Here is a 20,000-nt window from a genome sequence, read left to right as displayed (position 1 = left end):
CCTTCATGAGGGAACTGGGATTCTTCCAAAGCCCTATCAAGAAGAAGAGTGGTGACTCATGGGAAATTTCTGAAGTTCAAGGGCATCAGATCACAGATTGTACCCTGCTAAAATCAAACCCCCAAACAATCAGAAAACCTTTATCCATGGCCATTTATGAGCAACTACAAAAAGGAGAAGCTTTTCCGCAAAAGACACTTATGAATGACAAACCACAAAGTCCAAGAAGACACATTGATAGTTGACAATATGGCAGGTGCCAAGTTAAATAGGTGATTCCTAGAAATATACTAGTTGCTGTGCTAAAAACAATTTTTTTTCTAAGCACATTTGATTTACACAGGTTATAACTGTCCCAGGATCTCAGTTTCTCATAAAAAACTCATCATGAATAAGAATTATAAGAGAAGTTTTACATTAAAAACTAGCTGTGATTTGCTCACAGATTATTCTTTTCTCTTCTCTCAGTGTTGTCGCGCAAGACTTGTACCCTCTGATAAATAATACTCACATAAACAATATAAATGCTACTCTGATATGTGGTAGAGAGACAGCTTTTCAGCTTCTCTTAACTTAAGAGAATTTACTCTGTAGAAACAAGATTTTATTCTTAAATACTTTCTTGTGGTCAAAGATTGGGACTCTTACTCAACAACTTCTAAATCACCACCATCTCCCTTCACCCCCATTTTGTACATGTTTTTGATGCCACATCAACAGAGACCGTTACCAAGTGCCAATGTTCACACTGCTGGGTGGCAAGCTCCGGTGCATCAACAAAAAGTTCAAAATAAAAAAGTTGTTTTCTTATAGGGGTGTAAGTCCTCCACACCCCTCAAACTCATACATACCAACCTCAAGATCACCTTAACTCTTAGAAAAGGAAATACTTCTAGAAAGAGCAATCTCAGACTTGGTATATAACAAGTCCACATTTTTGTTCATTCATTCATTCAATTGGGACTGGCAGTTACATGTCTATGAAAACCAAATGCTTGCCCTGTATTTTGCCACTGTGTGGTTAGTAAACTTGTTAAATGTACTTTTGTGGTAAAAAGAAGAGAGATGCAAGGTTTATTGAACCGATGAAACACATTGGTTAAACCACAACATCTATGCAAACAGCTAGTAAACAGAAAGTAATGCGTGTACATAGAGACAAAAGGGTGTACCCCACTGCACAAACAAAAATACAAACCATTTTAGGAAAAGTGCTACACTTAGTTTAGTTCCACTTAATATACAACGTGATCACTAGCCAAAATTTCTCCAGCTTAAAGGGTTATGGAAGATACTGGAGAGAGGAAATTCAAACAGAATTCCAGAAACGTATAGCCCCGGTAAAGAATAAGGTGTAGGACTAGTGTATGTAAGGGTTATATAACTGTAATACTGTAGTAGCCAAAGTGGTAAAAGAGGTCTACATGGAGAATAACAAGAAGGGTCCATAGTCTGGAATACAATAAGGAAAGTAGGTAGAAACTCAGAAAGAAATAAGTATTAAAAAAAGGGGAAATTGGAATTCAAATAGAATTATAGGATTCCCCCTATTATACCAAAGTGGTGAGCAAGAATGAGACAGTTAAAAACAGAAGCAGATTTCTAAGAGTAATGTACGTGAGATAATTACTAAAGTAGAGAAAAGAAAACTACCAGTGCTCATAGGAGAAGAACATTATTTTCCTATGGATCACATTTTATAAAGGATGAACTAACTAGATGAAGGAGAAAAGCTTGTAATTGTACTTAATAAAAATAAATAAAAAAAAAAAAAAAACGGACATGGGCTCCACTTCATGTCAGAATACTGATGCTCAGCAGGCTGACCACCAGGAAAGAGACATCAATTTCAAGATGGTGCAGTAGAAAGACAAAAAAAACTAAGTAGAACTAGTTTAGTATATTAACTTTGGAATCCTGAAGGCACAGCCCACTTCTATGAAGGTGTAGGGGGCTCCAACTCATGTGAAAAATGTTTAATGGGCTACCCATTCAGTACTCCAGGCTCAACCAGCTGGACTTCACCATGATGGGCATTCAGCATATTGTACTAGATCTGCTTCCAGCCCAGGAAACCAATGTTGAGGTGGAAAAGGCAGGTATCAACATGAGGCTGCTACATACTTGCATTTCTATAGTCAAATATCAGGCATTTTTGGTTAAAGGCTTCACTCCAGAAACACCCACTTCCTTTACTTCCAGGCATCAGCAAATTCACAAGCTAGACTAGAAACATGGAAAATTACATTATCTCAGACAGGGGCATTGGATATTTAGATGTCCAAGGCTTGGGTACCCACATTACAGATGTCAGTTATACCACCTTTCACTCAACCCATGCAAGAATTTGACAAAACTAAGGTTGTAAATTAGTATTTGGACTTGGACTTCGGTCTTCTGTAGTTTCTGTAGATACTGGTTGCTAACTTTGCAAAAGAGTATTTAGACTCATGAATCTGCATCTGTTGCCTGACTTCGGGAGTTTCTACGGTATCCAGTAAAATAAAAACTGGCCATGCTCCTCTTTCCAGCTCAAAAGATGAAGGGGGAGACCAGGAATGCATGCAGACCATTCTAATTTCTCTTTGGATCTGGAACCTTTGTGTTCTGGTTCCTCCTTTTGGAATGTTTCTTCTGGGCAGTAGATAAATGGTCACTACAGATGGAGTCCGGAGAGCAAACATCACAAAAAAATATTACCTCTAGTGCTAAAACTCAGTGAGCACAAACCAATGCCTGTTCCTTCCCTTGATTCTGAGATTTGTGGTTGTCCAAGTATCTTTACTTTTGCAGGGGATCTGTGGACCACCTAGTTAGATAAAACATCACAGGCTCTACTGAGCTACAGGGCAGAATACAGGACAGCATCAACAACCTGCGGCAGACACTGCTGAAAGAAAGAGAACATTATTTCAACAGAATCAAAGAAAATAATAGCACTGAGCATTTTTAAAAAGATAACAGTAACCTGTTTAAATGTAGATAAAATAACAGGTATATGCCTTTGCCTTCCTGGTTACAGGAGCTATTAAAATAACTATGGTCACCCTCATAAGGTACAGTTCCAGAGGAAGATACTTAAACAGAATGGAGACAGCCCTCTTTATGCATTATTTATTGATTTCCGAAATGCAACTAAATAGTCCAACTTAACAGTGCACCTAATAAAATAAATTTGGCTTTGGTGCAGAAAATTCTCTTATTCGTACTGTCACCACTGGCCCTGTACTCAGCCATTACCTACCATTATCTAAGAACTTTAAGGCCAGGCTTACAACCCTCCAGAGACACCAGTGTTATCTGGTTCTTCAAAGAAAGTACTCTAGGATTAGTACAAAAAGTGAAAGACCATGGTCAAGATAAACCAAATATGTTGGTAGTAGCTGATTATATAGAACTACATCTTAGCTTTGGATGTTTCTTCAAAACTGATGAAATTGACAGAGTTACTAAAGGGCATTTCTCTTTATTCCAAGGTACAGTGCCCCAGGTGTTGACTGCATTAATAGCAGGGGTACACAGGCTATCTTCCGCATAGGCATTGTGATGGGGCACAGTCTTCCTTGAAAGCTGGACAACACCCAGACCTTTCAATAAGACTTTTACCTAAACCAACTTGTGATAATGGACTGCTGCATTACTGGCCCACTTGCCTATGATGTAGAATTTTCTTTTCTATAACAGAATAGTCTCAAAACAGACAACTGTGTGAGGGAAATATTTCTACAATACATCATATCATTTATATGAAGTGCTAACCCAAGTTTAAGAAAAAGATCAAATATACAGGTCATTTGGTACAGTGGCTACCACTAAAGCAATTTATTTTACTATTCCACTAATGGAAAAAGGAAAGTAATATTTTAACTTTTTTAAATTGTCCTAGAGACAAATTTTCAAATGAGGCAAGTCCTTAACCTGTTCAGCTTTTGTCTACTGACAAAACTTTGAAGTTCAGGACACTGATGATGCTTTCTGGGTTTCATACTGGGTATACAAGGTTAATACCATCATACACATTTCCTCAAAACTCAGAAAAACATCAGTAAATACTGGATCCTATCATACACACATACATTGACACAAGATAAGCATGAAGGATGAAGATTCAACCTCTTCTTGAATTATATACAAGCATTCACTTTTAAGCAGTCTTTTTATTTTTATTTTGTTTAATACTGTTAACGACGTAGGTGGGCTGGTCCTCAAAGCCTTTTCAAAAAAGACCCTGGTGTAATAAGACAATGACTTTCAAATCAATTGAAATATGTAGAATACTAAGTGAGCAACTTTCAGTGAAAGGTTTTCAAAAGCCGTTAATTACAAATCAAGTACACCAAACACTACCCCAAACATTAATGTGGGAAATATGCTGAAACTAAGTGGAAATTAAACAATATGCCACTCTTCACAATGTAGAGACCATTCATTTTCATATTATCAACAAGACTGCAGAGGACAGTATTTAGCAATGATTGTCTGAGATTAACCAAGAGACGCTGTCTACATAGATAGTTATGTAAGTGACTATATACATACTGTATATACATTATGTCAATTATCCAGGGAGCTGCATGTGTGGGTGAAATTGTAAGGATATGTTCACAGACGTTAGGTGTCTTTAAAGCATATACATAATATGTGGCATCTATGTGTTTGTGTGGCTTTTTCTTGAATTCTTTGTAATTAGAGATTCTACTGAAGTCTGAAACGAGATGGTTTCTGTTGGCAGGAATAATTTTTGAGAAGCTTTGCTTTCCTACTGCACAACTGAAAGGAGGCAGAGAAACAGTACTACTTTGATGTGCTGCTGCCGTAGGGACTACAGGGAGGACTTCAGTTGACATTTACTCTTGAGGGAGGTACAGAAATCACTGCTCAGCACATTAAATGTGAAACAGGGTAGCAGGATGGTGGAGAGTGCCAGGATAGGTTGCTATTTAGCTTTCTGGAGAGATGGGCAGTTCAAGTTGAGGTGAAAGATTTAATAAATCAATATACATTATCTGCTCTTACATCCCCCCTGGGAACAATATTAGTACTCTCGAAAACACCCTAAACTGGCTTTCAATGTCCCTACCACAAGAAACCATACTCCTTGGTGACTTTAATATTGATTGGAATAGCTGTACATCTCCCATTCCCACTACGCATATAAACCTCTTTGGCTTCCACCAAACCATTACCCTCCCAACCAGGATCCACAAACCTAACAAAAAACAAACTACCTTAGATTGGATACTAGTAAATAAGGACCCCCATCTTTATCAAACAGGTATACTCCCTGACAACATTAGTGACCATTCTCTTACTTACATCACTAGGCAAAAGACCCACTTTCATAATCTAATAGCTTTTAGAACTACCAGAAACAAACAATATTTCAACCCAAGTCATTTTCAAGCTGAGCTCAAAGCTTGCTATTGGTCACCCCTAAAATACCTACCTCTCGACAAAGCCATTTCACACTTTAACAAAACATTCTTGCAGGTCCTTGAGCACCATGCTCCCACTTGTACTGTCAGAACAAAAAATGAACCAGCCCCCTGGCTGTCTAAGGACACACGGCTAAACATCCAATTAAGGAACAAACTCTGGTCCAAATGGAGAAAAACTAGAAACCCAATAGATCACCTAAACTTTAGACAAATTCGTAATTCCACAAAAAAATCCATTATCCTTGACAAAAAAAACTTCTACCTCAAATTCCAACAAAACCAACAAAATAATCTGCAAAAGTTTTGGTCAGGTATCAACAAATTACTCCACCCAGGACAGTCCAAAACACCTACCCCCTCAAACCTAACCCAAACCTCTCCCAGCCATATTGCCAACACCTTTAACAAATTTTTCTCTGAAACAGTCCAATCACTAGCAACCACCTACTTCCACCACTAAATTTCCCTCACTAACCAAATTACCCCAGCCTTTTAACCTTCAACCTGTCCCAACATCTTTAATACACTCCTTGCTTCTTAAACTAAAACCATGTACACCATCAGCTGACCTGCTCCCAGCTGAATTCCTGCAAATCACAGCTGGTGTACTTGCCTACCCTATTTCTATCCTAATAAACAGAACCATCTCTGAATCTTATGCCCCATCCATCTGGAAAATCTCCCATATCATCCCTCTGCATAAGGGAGGTACCTCAAATTAATTATCTAACATCCGCCCAATAGCCCTTCTCTCCCCCCTTGCAAAAATTATGGAGCGATGCATCCATCAGCAATTACTTCAGTATCTCCTACAAAACAACCTTCTAGTTGACTGCCAGCAAGGTTTCAGGCCTCACCATAGTACCACAACAGCTCTTCTATCCTTTACAGACTGCATTAATAAAAACAGGAATACTAACCTTCTATCTTCTGCTCTTTTCCTAGATCTCTCAAAGGCCTTTGATATGGTTAACCACCAAATACTATTAAGTATACTTGAATCACTTTCCCTTGATCATCAACTAGTAAAATGGTTCCAATCCTACCTTGAAAACATGAAACAAGCGGTCCTGTGGGAAAACAATCTATCTTCTCAGCTTCCTATCACCCTTGGAGTCCCTCAAGGATCCATTCTTGGACCTCTCCTTTTCACAATTTTCATTAATTATCTAAAAACTTCCCTTCCACAAACTACATGCATACAATATGCTGACGATTCAACTCTGGTATGTGCTGCATTCTCCCCTGCTGAATTACAGGATAACACACAAATTGTCTTTACTTTAGTGGAAAACCGTTTCCATCAATGTTGTCTCCTCCTGAACCCTGAAAAAACTAAACTACTGCTATTTACTCCCACACAGAAATCCCCCTTTATCAATTTCACAGTAAAATCAAATGATGGCACATTAATAGACCCTGAAACCACCACCAAACTCCTCGGTATATTAATAGACAACCATCTCACCTTTGACTCACACATTAACGCTACTATTAAATCAGTAAATAGAAAACTTGGATTCCTCTACAGAATCAGACCATTTCTTACAGAGTCAGCAAAGATCTCTATTGCACAAACCCACCTTATTTCCACCCTACTCTACACCTCACCTATATATACCAACCTATCCAAAACTAATCTAAATAAACTAGCAACTACCTACAACAACATAGCTAAATTTGCCACTGGTGCCCCCTTCCGTACTCACCACTGCCTTAACCTTAAACATCTCGGATGGCTGGAAGTACAAAACCAACTAGTTTACCAGCAACTCATTTTTATTCACAAGATTTTACATCATCCTTCAAACACTCCCATACTATGTAACCTAGTAAATTCTTATAAAAACCTTCCTACCCTAAGATCAGCTAAAAAACTACAAGTCGCCACTACTAAATCCTTTAACAAAGCTGGAGACTGCCTATTCTCAAATGCAGTTGGCAATTCCTGGAACAAACTTCCAACAGAGATCACATCCCTTACTTCCACCAACCTTTTCAGGAATCAGTTGAAAAACTTCATTAAAACCAAATGGCTTTGCCCTGCTCTCAGCCTGACTGATACTTATTCTCCTCCCTGCTCTCAGCCTGACTGATACTTATTCTCCTCCCTGCTCTCAGCCTGACTGATACTTATTCTCCTCCCTGCTCTCAGCCTGACTGATACTTATTCTCCTCCCTGCTCTCAGCCTGACTGATACTAATTCTCCTCCCTGCTCTCAGCCTGACTGATACTTATTCTCCTCCCTGCTCTCAGCCTGACTGATACTTATTCTCCTCCCTGCTCTCAGCCTGACTGATACGTATTCTCCTCCCTGCTCTCAGCCTGACTGATACATATTCTCCTCCCTGCTCTCAGCCTGACTGATACTTATTCTCCTCCCTGCTCTCAGCCTGACTGATACTTATTCTCCTCCCTGCTCTCAGCCTGACTGATACTTATTCTCCTCCCTGCTCTCAGCCTGACTGATACTTATTCTCCTCCCTGCTCTCAGCCTGACTGATACTTATTCTCCTCCCTGCTCTCAGCCTGACTAATACTTATTCTCCTCCCTGCTCTCAGCCTAATACTTATTCTCCTCCCTGCTCTCAGCCTGACTGATACTTATTCTCCTCCCTGCTCTCAGCCTGACTGATACTTATTCTCCTCCCTGCTCTCAGCCTGACTGATACTTATTCTCCTCCCTGCTCTCAGCCTGACTGATATGTATTCTCCTTCCTGCTCTCAGCCTGACTGATACGTATTCTCCTCCCTGCTCTCAGCCTGACTGATACATATTCTCCTCCCTGCTCTCAGCCTGACTGATACTTATTCTCCTCCCTGCTCTCAGCCTGACTGATACTTATTCTTCTCTTTCTACTCTAACTCTCAAACTGGATTTCTTTTTGCTGAAACTCCTCTACCTTCCATATATGGCATGTTTAAACTTCTTGCTCTCTTTTTTGTATCTCCCCACTATGGATATTAAATATCTTTTTGCTTTTTCTTACAAAATAAAAATAAAAATTTATATATTTTTTATGCTTACTGAAACTGAACAAGAACTATTTCTTTTTTGTCTCTCTACAAAAAAAAAATATTTTACTGGCATTCAATTGTTTACTCATGTAATTATTCTTGTATTTAACATTTTTTTCTTGGGGACTATACAATTATTTTTTTGTAATCTCCATTTCTTGCGGATTATTTGTATAAATGTTTTTTTTTTTTTTCTGTCCTTGTTATTGTCTCGGAGCTTTTCTCCTCGGGCCTCTACTGAAAATAGACATATATCCAGTTAGACTAGCCTGGTCAACTAATGTAAAATAAATAAATAAATAAACCTGCATACAGCATTGCAGGTCATGTGGAGAGTAACTATATTATAAGATGAGTTAAGTGAAATAACGGTTTAATGGGTAGGGACGATTTGATTTGGGGATGAGGACATCCCTCTCTCCAAGAGGGCTATACCAATCAATCACAGAGTAAATTTGTGGACATCAATTCAGTCATCTAGACTGTATTTAAAGGAAGACAGTGAGTCATACTGCTTAGTATGCAGGAGCAGAGTTTATTCAAGAGGTTAAGGAGGTGCTGGGTTATAAACCTGTCCTTTTACAGTGCTTTATTTATCGGTTGGTGAAATTTTAGGTACCTGGTTTTGTAACTGATGGAGATATTGGACTGGCAAAGATAAAGAAGATTCAAGACAAATGGGCATCTAATGGCACAGCTAAGTGAGACAGAACTCATATCAAAAGTCAATAAGACACTGAGTAAAGTGATACAGCTTCCAGATGTTCTTGAATGCTCACAGACTTTAGGCCTGTGATTTTCCTTTGCAGGGGAGTTAGGAGCCTTTGGTGTTCTTCTTATGGTTTGATAGGTTAGTGAGCTGAATCCCAAAGAGAGCATTGTACTCAACACTTGGTTTATCACTGCTGAGTATAAGGAAGTGATATCTTTTTAGACCCTGATGATATTCCTTTGGCAAGTAACTGTACTAAATAAAAAGATTTCTTGACAACCATAGTCACATAATGGTCACAACAGAGAAAGCTCAAATTCTTAAATCCCTAACTACATTTTTGTTTTGTACTGGTATGTTACCTATACATAGTGAAGAGAGGGAAGCTTTTATCAAAAGTGATGATACTGCACTTTTTGGCATTTAGTCTGAGTCCAGTTTTACTATACCAAGAGTTTATAAGAAGAGTTTATTCTGGAGGATTTCAGTGTCAGAAAATGATTTCAGTGTCAGAGAGTGACTTAACAACAACCCAGTCTGATGTCATCTGCAAACTTTGTTAGGCAGGGGTCTTGGGTCTCTGCTTGGAGATCTGAGAAACAGGTCCCATCACTAAATCCAGAGTGTCATCTCTGCTCACATTTATACTTTTTTTGTTCACAAAAATTTACTGAATATATGTTAAACACAATATAAATAACATAGCATGTCTTTGCAATTATCACAATTAAATAATTTACAATGCAATAAAGGAATCTTTTTTTTTCCAGAATTAAAATTGAAAAAGAAAAAAAGGTTTTAATATATTCCCTTTTAAAAACACAAAACAAAAATCTAAAAAAATAATTATATGCAGTATACACAAAGTGTGTTAAACTTTTAAGCAAAATTTGTCAAAACTATTTCATAAAATACAATTTAGGGCATCTGTAAGAAACACAATCAATCTAGAGATTTTAACAAAGAAATAAAGAAAATGTGTAATTTTTAATAATTTATATAAAGTAAAATGTCTGATATCTTAGGCCAAATTTTAAAATTAGTGAATTTATCCCAGCCTCATATGTTATCAAATTGATTTCTTATCATCAATTATCCCTAGTACTGTAACAAAATCAGCTAAATTTGGTGAGTCAGAAGGCATTGATATTCTACTAATAGCTTTCCAAGCACTAGCTAAAATGATCCATAATAATGGTTATTGACTTTTAACTGCTATTGGAAAATTATTATAAACAGTCATATTTATAGAAAAAAGAAAATTATAATACCAAATAATTTGAGTAAAATTTATTTTCAAATTCTCTCCAATAATTACAAAGGCTTGAACAACAATATGTTTCCAATTAGATTTAATTTCTGAACTACACGTCCCACATTTAAACTTATTATTTTTAATAATTTTACTCAATTTGTTTAGTGTAAAAGTTCTATGAATAATTTTTCCATGTATATCTTTTCTAAAAGGGAGATCTATTCATTTTAGAGAGCTAAACGTCTTTTTCAATCACTGAATAACACATGTTCATTCTGATATATAAACTTCTAAAAGTTAACATATCAATTTTATAACCGAACAGAAGATTACAATAAACTGATAAAATACAATTACAAATTTTACAGTTACAAACAACTTTACATAAATATTGTACAATTTTTTTGCAACTTTTGATCATGGATAGCTTGAGCTACTAACTAGACTTTATTCTTTATTAAACCAAATTCATCTAGAATAGAGTCAATTAACATCAATTGAAAATCTTCAAAAAGTTATAACCACCAATAAGTACTTTAGATTCCCAGTTACTAAGTAAGTTTTAACATATCAATAAAGCCTATAGTAATAAAAAATAGAAATAGTAGACATATCCACTTACTTTTATCAAGATGTTTAAATATAAATTGTCTAACATATTTGAAAATAAAGATATGGTTCCTCTGTTGGATTATAACTTTACTGCAAAAAAGTTAGATATGATTATCCACACTTAATTACCAGTGATCGTTACTGGGTTGTCTAAAATTTTAGTTTCTTCTCATGCATTACAACCAAATGCAAGTTTTTCCAGTTTGCATTATATGAGACATTTACCCAAATTAAAAATGTAAGTTATAAAGAAAGTTTCAATGTCAGAAAATGTTAGTCCACCCTTATTCCAAGGCCTTATATGATGAGCATATCCTATTCTATTTTTTATACAATAAATGAATAATTCATTTTGATAAGCATTAATTGTTTACTTGATATATTTAACTCAGTTCACTGCTGTTATGACAATTTAGGAAGTAAAACCATTTTGATACAATATGGCCTATCTTCATAAGAATGAAAGTCTTTATTCCAATTGGTAATGTAAGTTTTTATTTGATTAATGATCATTTCATAGTTTGATATTTTGATATCCTCTAATGTATATTTAATTAGTATTCCTAAATATTTGTTTTTCAGGTTAAATAAATCCATTATACTTGTATCATTTGTTCTGTTTATGAGCAATGATTTTGCTTTATATTTATTACATTTTAACCTTAAGTCTAAATAAACAGCTGATTTATCATTATTATCATTATTAGATTTAAGCATATATCATATGCAAAAAGTAAAAATGTTGAGTTATAACTTAAGATTTATTGAAATACCGGACATATTAGTATTCTGTTTAACTGCTTCTGAAAGTGGTTCCATTGCCAAAATAAACAATAAGGGCTATAAAGGGCAATCTTGTTTGGTGCCTTTCCCAATATTAGTGCTTGAGATAAGAAGGAACCAAGTTTAACATAAGCAGCATTGTTAGAACAAATACAGAATCAAAGGCTTTTTTTCCAGCCTAGACTAATAAATGCAACTTTAAATGTTTTTAGAATTAACACAATCTAATAGAGTTAATATTTGTTTAATGTAATCTTGGATCTGTCTCTTCAAAATGAAACCAGTCTGATCATGGCTCCAGGGCCATTAGCCTAGTACACACCTATGAACCTATAATTAATTAAAAAAATATGCATGCCAGATTTAATCTTTCTACAAAAATGGAAGTAAATTTAAAATCAACATTCAAAAAGAGAAATAGGCTGATACAGCATTGTAACAAATTTTTATCTTTTTTTTTTTTTTTAGAATTGGTGAAATGGAAGAATATTTTCAGGAAATAGGGATTATATAAAATGTTTCAACTTCCAAATATGCTTTATGTAATACCTGAAGAAAACCTGAAGAATTATACAACTTTCAGGAATAATTCTATCTATACCCGGCACTCTATTCAAGTTGAAATTTAATCTCCATAAAATTTATGGGTTTACATAAATCATCAGCCTTTTGAATAGAAAGTTTCTTTATAATATTATAATTTATATTCAGGCACCTGAACCCTGTGTGGGTTCTTTCAGCCAGTTTGCTTTTTGTCTTACCACATATGGGTCAATTTTTAAAGCATTTAATGTCTGTATGATGCCATTATGGGGAATGGTGTTGAAGGCCATAGCCGGGTCAACATACACCATGTGTACTGCATGGTCACAGTCTACAGCCTCTGTAACATTTTGAAGAAGTTCACCAGATACAACAGATATGATCTACACTTAAAAATCTGTCTGCAGACATTTCTGTATTATCACCGGGGACAAGTTGCATTTATGTTGGATTATATCATCTGCATAGATAGTGATATTTGAGGCTGTTTGAAACTGTGACAGTGTTAGTGTCTTTGGTGAATAGCAAGAATAAAGATGGTTCATGAATGCAGCCTTGGAGAATGCCCGATGAAAAGGTGCCCACGTCTGTGCTCACAGTATCAGACTGCGGTATGAATATTTTATTTGACAGACACATGCTAACCAGTGCACTGTGTTAGCACCAAATCCAGCTAATATGAGCTTCTTCAGTAAGTTATTGAGACGTGCACTCTCTAAGGCTCTGCATAAATCTATAAATAAAGTTCCTGTAAAAAGCCCTTTTTCCAAAGATGAATCTGCTCAAGTCACTTAACCGGGCCTTTTACAAAATAATAAAATAGGGGAAAGAATTATGCATATTAAGGATGTGTATAGCCAATTTGCACATTACATTAAATATGACCAACCGTTTAGTTGGGAAAACAGAGATGACCAGTACTAAGCCTTGCCAAATGGCTCACTAGAAGCGTGCCTTTTTGCAATAATGAGAATAATAAGACATTAATGGAGATTAACAGCTCATTCCATTAGGCCTGAAGCAACAATTGCAGTTTTTTGTCAGGAATATTTCTGTAGAAAACATCTATCAGACAGAAACCAGGTCATTATTTTACACAATTACAAAACATTACAAACTGGATAGTCTAACAGCAGGATAGAGTTTGCTACTACAGTCCTGCAAGGTCTACTACTTTAAGATGTACAATCCATACGAAAGTCAAAACTCTGCTCAATACTCTCTCCTCATTAGTTATATTGTGGAAGTAGATACCAAACAGGAGAGGACCCAGGACAGAACCCTGTGGTACTCCACTTGTCACTGGTCTGAAGTTGGATTTGTAGTCTGCTACTTTCACAGTGTGGGCTCTGTCAGTGAGCCAGGTGGCAACCCATCTTGTGACATAGGGATTTATACCTAGTTTAGTGAGTTTATCTATAATTCCAGAGTGAGGGATGGTGTTGAAAGTCTTGGCGAGCTCTAGATAAGCTGTGTGAACCACCTTACCTCATCTATGGCTCTAGTGACAGCTTCAAAGACATATGTCAGGTTTAGGAGACATGATCTGCCTTTTACAAACCCAAACTGGGTGGGGTCCAGAGTTTGGAGATTACCAATGTCATTGTTTATAAGTTCCATGATGATACGTTCCATAGTCTTGCAGACCAGGCTCGTCAGGCTAATGGGGCGGTAGTTCCTGGGGTCCGTGCTGGCTCCCCCTTTGTGGAGTGTGATAACCATCGCTGTGCGCCATTCAGTGGGCACAAAGCCTGAGGTGAGGCTATGATTGAACATGGTACTTAGGTGGGGTGCCAGTTCATTCTGTAGTTCATGTAGAACACAGCCTGGTATGTTGTCAGGTCCCATGGATGCTGTGTTCTTGGCTTTGGAGAGTGTGTTTTTTTACCTGTGCAGCTGTGATTACAGGAACTTTGCATTCTTCCGGTATAGAGATGGGCCCTTTAGGGGATGAGAGGGGGGTAAAGGTAGCACTAAACCTATCTGCCAGGATGTTGGCAATATCAGTTGGTTCTGTATATTTAGTGCCATTGTGCTGTAACTCAGAGCAGATCTGTGTGTTGCCATTGAGATTCTTGACATAGCTATAGAATGCTTTGTGGTTGTCTTTAGAATCAGTGGCGATTTTGTTTTCATAACTAGCTTTGGAGGACTTTATGAGGGATCTCAGCTTCTTACTGAGGCTGACCAGGGAGTTCCTCCAATCATGGGAATTTACTCTTTTTTGCAACAGTTTCTTTCTTCTGTTGCAGAGTTTGTTTATGGCAGGGGACAACTAGATTAGCTTCCTTTTTTTTGGAGGATAGCATCTTGGTTCTGTTAGGGATTGCATGATCCATGCACTCATGTAAGTGCTTATAAAGTGCATTTATGTAGGATTCAGCAGTCGTACCTCTATTGTCCGTCAGCATGGGTGTTGTGAAGTTTGCCATTTCTGTCTTAAGAAGCATGTTGGCTTTGGAGAAGTTTTTTATGGTGGTTTCCCTAATGGGGGTGGGGGGCTGGATGTGGATGTCTTGGGTGATTAGCTTGTGGTCGGATCTGACCAACAAGGAATTGACCTCTGGTGTGGAACACCAGTTGCCCATATTGGTAATGACCAGGTCTACTAGGATATTGCTGCCCCAGGTGGGGGTGTGGATAAGTTGATCCAAGGCGTAGGAATTTATGAATTCCAGAAAATGTTGAGCACAAGAGTTGGTACAGGGGTAGTTTTCTCAGTTAATGATGAGGTAGTTGAAATTGCCCATTATTAGGGTGTTAGGTTGTACCCTAATATTTTCCAGTGTATCAAGAAATGAGGAGTTGGAATCCTGGGGCGTGGTGGGGGATCTTAGCAGGTTACAATTTGGATTGCGGTCTTGCCCAGAGTTAGTTGCACTTCGATAATCTCGGATGCATTATGCTGAGCAACTAGCCTATTTAACATGTAAGAGACAGTAATAAATCTAAATGAACACACAAAGCTATGTCAAACCCAGAGCTTTTAGACATGCTCCACTTAAAGAAATCCCAATCCCTATGAGCTACACACTCTAGGGACCTAAACCTCATCACCACAATAAACAGAACATGCTGGAGGGATAGATTCCTGTTCCAGAGACTTCCCATACTCTGGAACAAACTACCTACCTATATCAAACAAAGCTCCTCATTAGCACTGTTCAAGAAAAATCTTGATGAATGGATGGGAGATAGGAAATTCACCCCGGGGATCACTTCTGTGGCTCTGCTCGAAAGTGGCACAGGAAAATAATTTTCTTGGGTGGCGAAAGCCAGGGTACCTTTGGCTAGGCTTATATAGGCCCTAGGGCCAATAGCCTAGTACCTACCTATGAAACATTTCTGAGAAATACACTGTAAAGTTGTGAAACAAACATTCCATTTTGCAAGAGCCGAACATCTGAAATTATATTTAAATGTTTGCAGATAAGAATCATAAATTATTTCTCACCCAAAAAAGCAAGCTCTGTGTTCATGCTTTGGACAGTATTAATCCTTCTATGTATTCTTTTTTGTAAACTATCAGACAGAAATATTCAAATGGCTCACAGTTATTAATAACTAATGTTTAGTTCTACACCACAAAATATTTAAAAATTAGAACTTAGTCTTTCTCATTGAGAGTCGACTCAATGAAATAGCACTTCTTCAATTTTGCTCCCTACAAATTGGAACATGGCTGGAGTATTACAGTGGGGTTCAGCAACTCCTGCCCCCAAACAATCTCCTTTCTTAAAAACACCAGTGTCATAAAACTTCTGTCAAAGGGAGTAAACTCAGTGAATAGGTGTTTCAACAAGATGGCTCTCAATAAAATAGACCGATTCCCAAAACTGCCTTCATTTCTGTTACCATATCCTACTCTGAACCTTCTGCTATCTTAATCAGAAGACATCCTAACTGAACAGAATAAGGTTAGATATTTCTCATCAATCTGGGGACTGTAGAAAATCACTGTAAGTAAGCAAAATTGTGGAAAACTGTTTAAAGGTGGTGGAATTTGATGCACAGCATTGGGCAACTAGGAAGCTAATGCCAAACAAGGAGTTTGACAGCTGAAAAGTCTTTCACTATGTATGAGTATGACCATTTATCAGACAAAAACAGTCATGCTGACTACTTCTTTCAGAGAATTTCTTTTGACTGACTAACTCTGAACATGTAAAAGAGAATATGTCTATTTATACTGTATTTTAACTGAAGCATGTTAACTGCACCCTCAAGGACAGGAAGGATAAACCTAAATATTCAGCAGGCACACTACTTATTGAAAAAGAGAATAATCCTTTAAGTAAAAATACTTCAGACTCTTTTCATGATTTAAACGGGGCTAAGTTACTAAAAGAAAAACCTAGCCAAGCTAGACTTTTCACTGTGTGATACCTTGAAACCTCTTGCATTAGAGTAGACATGGGATATATGCAAATGACCCCATAAGAACATCAGGTGTTTCAGCTGTATGGCAATTCTGAACATCCATGAGTTTTTCCTTTTTAATTCTGTTACAGACAAATTCAGACTAATAAAGCCAAACCCCACTAGCTGTGGACATGAATTTTTCAGCCTTCTTATGAACTTAGCAGCAAAACATAAGTGGAATGTTTGACTAACCTTTGGAAACACTGGGTTGTCATACCCAACTGATGTCCATTATCATTACAGTGACTGCAAAATATCCCAACAAACAATTCAAAACAATGAGTACCAAGGTCACATAGAACAACTAATCAGTAAAAAACTAAAAGAAAAATCTAGCCAAGCTAGACTTTTCACATTGTGACACTTTGAAACCTCTTGCATTAGAGGAGACATGGGATATATGCAAATGACCCCATAACGACATCAGGTGTTTCAGCTATATGGCAATTTTGAACGTCAATGACTTTTTCTTTTTAAGTCTGTTATGGACAAATTCAGGCCAATAAAACCAAACCCCACTGGCTGTGGACATGCATGTGCCAAATAGCTGAAACACCTGATGTCCTTATGGGGTAATTTGCATATATCCCACGTCTCCTCTAATGTACGCGGTTTCATGGTATCACACAGTGAAAAGTCTAGCTTGGCCAGATTTTTCTTTTAGTTTTTTTTTTTTACTGATTACTTGTTCTGTGTGACCTTGGTACACATTGTTTTGGATGGGGCTAAGATGCAGAAATGTAGATTCTCGTGGTGAAAAGAACCATCTGCCCACCCTAGCTTTGTTGTTTCCATACCTGATAGATAGGTCTAAGACTGCATTACAGCTCTGACTTAGCAAACGTGTAATTTATTTTGTTTCCATCCCTCATAAAAAGTGCCATGTCTCTTTGTCATTTATTCTAAAATTGTTACTAGTGTTTAGTAGCACTACTACCTCATCTGGGTTGTTTGAATCATCCACCATTCTTTCTGTGGAATTACACTTATTAAACTTCTCCCAGAAATGTTTAAACTGCATCCTTTAGCCCTTACCTGTTGACTGTCAGTATCCTTCTAGGTACTTAAACAATTCTGTGATGTCCTGTGTCTGCCAACTTAACAACACTACATGCTTTGTCATAAGTGCAATACTTTCTCCCAAATACTACCGGTCATCAGCATTTTACCCATAGCAGACAGGAGCAATATAGTGCTGTAAAGTAACATCCTGTGAGTAAGATGAGTTGTGCTATAAACCTTCCCTTTCTCCTGCTGCCATCATACTGTGTTCGGGGATGGCAATGTGGCTGACTTACATGTCCTGCCTCACACATGGTTTTGACATGAGCACCCATCTGCACTGCCCCAGTATGTGGTCCTGCCAAGGGAAAACCTCCACTACTGGGAGCTGTCAGGCAAGAAAAAAAAAAACACTCCCACTCTCCATAAAAAAGTATAGCTTTGGCATTATGATTCTAACTCCATCAGCAGTTCACCAACAAAATTCAGGTTACTGGCAGCACAGACAGAAACTTAGCCTCTTCATCAGCAGGCTGCCACAAAAAATGTTAAATTTATTTTTTAATATTTCCGGCAATGGCTTCTACTGAAGATCTTGTGTGCTTCTGTTACCTTCCTCAGAACTATCACTCGCCAATCTATATCCTTAGAATGATGAGGTCTCCAGAGCTGTATACAGTAATCTACATGGGTTCATGCTGTCTATACAGAGAAGAAAACCATTGCCTCTCCCCCTACTATCACAGAGGAACTCAGACCATATTTTCTACTTTGATCTCTAGCCAGCTGTGTTGTAGCAAGTCAGATGCCTTCGCACACCTCTAATAAGGCTGTGCATTCTAATGTCCTTGTTAAGCAGTTAAATAACTGTTACATTTCCTATTGCAAATTAAACTTGCTTTGGGAAATCTATACCTGCTAAAGTTTCAGCTTTGTATTAGTGTAGTACCTCGCAGGATGCGCAGTATCAAGTCCCACCTAAATCCCACTCACCGTCCAACACTCGGTGACATGAATATTCATTGTCTATTTGTAGTTTATCCTTTTCCTCACTGTAGTGCGATCTTGGTGTTGGTATATTTAATTGGGGGGCGCAATCCCCCACATGGGGAGTGCATGAAGGAAAGGCGAAGGAAAAAAACAATAGCATTACAATATAATTTTTTTTCATTCATTTTTTTCAGGTGGACAAGCCCCCTTGTGCCCCCCCCCCCATTAATTAAATATACCAACTCTGAGATTGCACCACATTGACGAAAAGGTTGAAGTACGAATAGGCAATGAATATTCATGCCTCACATACATGGCTGTCAATCATGCATGCTCCCATTCAGCAACACAGCCCTTTCATCTGTCCATCATTAAGACCACACCTACATTTGCAAAGAATGGCCTGCGAGGTGTTACTAATACAAAGCCAAAGTTTCTTCCCCTATTAAGGCTTGTTGAACTTTTCCCAGTATCTTAGCTACTAAGCAGTTAGCATAACTGTAAACAGATCTGTCTGTCTTCATAATCAGGCCAAGAGAGCTTTTCTCATCATCTGAGAACAGTATGCCTATATAAATCAAAGAAGGAAAAGCTCATGCAAGTAATAGTCCAAGTTTGTATATGCAAACATGGACATTTTGCAGTACTTACCATACCTCTCAACCTCCTAGCACAAGAAATCTGGACAAAGCCTGACAAGATGGGTTGCAAACTGGCTCAAGGACAGAACACACAGGGTTAGAGTTGCTGGTGCCATGTCAGACTCTAAGCCGGTCACGAGTGGTGTCCCACAGGGCTCAGTCCTGGGCCCCCTCTTGTTCGGCATTTATTTTTCTGAAGTGCAGGCAAACATAGGGGGATTGTGGCTGACAAAATTTGCAGATGACTGCAAACTGGGCACCATAATTGACACTCCATCAGACACAGACATCCTCCAGAGAGGTCTCATAGAAATGGATAACTGGTGCCAGAGCCATGGCCTTAAGCTAAATGCCAAAAAATGTATAGTCATACCCTTTGGGAAAAACAAGGTAATCCCTAATTACCACATAGGTGGTAATCCATTAAACACGGAAGAAGTTATCAGGGACCTGGGGACCCAAGTTGACAGTAACCTCTCTTTTACACTCACATTGCCAAAGTGGTTAGGAAGACCTTCTACATTGCCCACCTGATCATGAAGGGATTCACATCCAGATCAGGAGAGGTCATTGTACCCTGTAC

At 37.8% G+C, this 20,000-nt stretch overlaps 1 protein-coding gene across 1 annotated transcript in view; it reads right to left on the bottom strand.

Moving 5' to 3' along the window:
• Window positions 1–20,000, bottom strand: part of LOC122814453 (zinc-binding protein A33-like) — a 93,871-nt gene that overhangs the window by 72,402 nt on the left and 1,469 nt on the right. The window lies entirely within an intron of this gene.

Source organism: Protopterus annectens, chromosome 10.part0 (assembly GCF_019279795.1).
Source record: "Protopterus annectens isolate FY-2018-M chromosome 10.part0, PAN1.0, whole genome shotgun sequence".
In the NCBI taxonomy this organism is placed as follows: domain Eukaryota; kingdom Metazoa; phylum Chordata; order Ceratodontiformes; family Protopteridae; genus Protopterus; species Protopterus annectens.
Note: the sequence above shows the minus strand (reverse complement) of the source record. Positions and strands in the feature narration are given on the sequence as shown.